Raw genomic sequence first — 210 nt, forward strand, 5'->3', positions numbered from 1 at the left:
TGTGTATTATTGAAAATATAATAACAACAGTGGTCAGAGAGTTAGACACATATTCAAAGAACTGGGGTTACATCCAGTAACTATTATTTCCCACTTCTGGTCAAAATAATCATCATAGTCACGTCAAACTGCCTGTGATCTCTGAGTGAAGTCTATTTTGTATGTACCCGTTTAGTTTTCAAAAACAATAAAAAAAAGAGTCATTATGTG

The sequence above is a fragment of the Centropristis striata genome, chromosome 22 (assembly GCF_030273125.1).
Source record: "Centropristis striata isolate RG_2023a ecotype Rhode Island chromosome 22, C.striata_1.0, whole genome shotgun sequence".
Lineage (NCBI taxonomy): Eukaryota > Metazoa > Chordata > Actinopteri > Perciformes > Serranidae > Centropristis > Centropristis striata.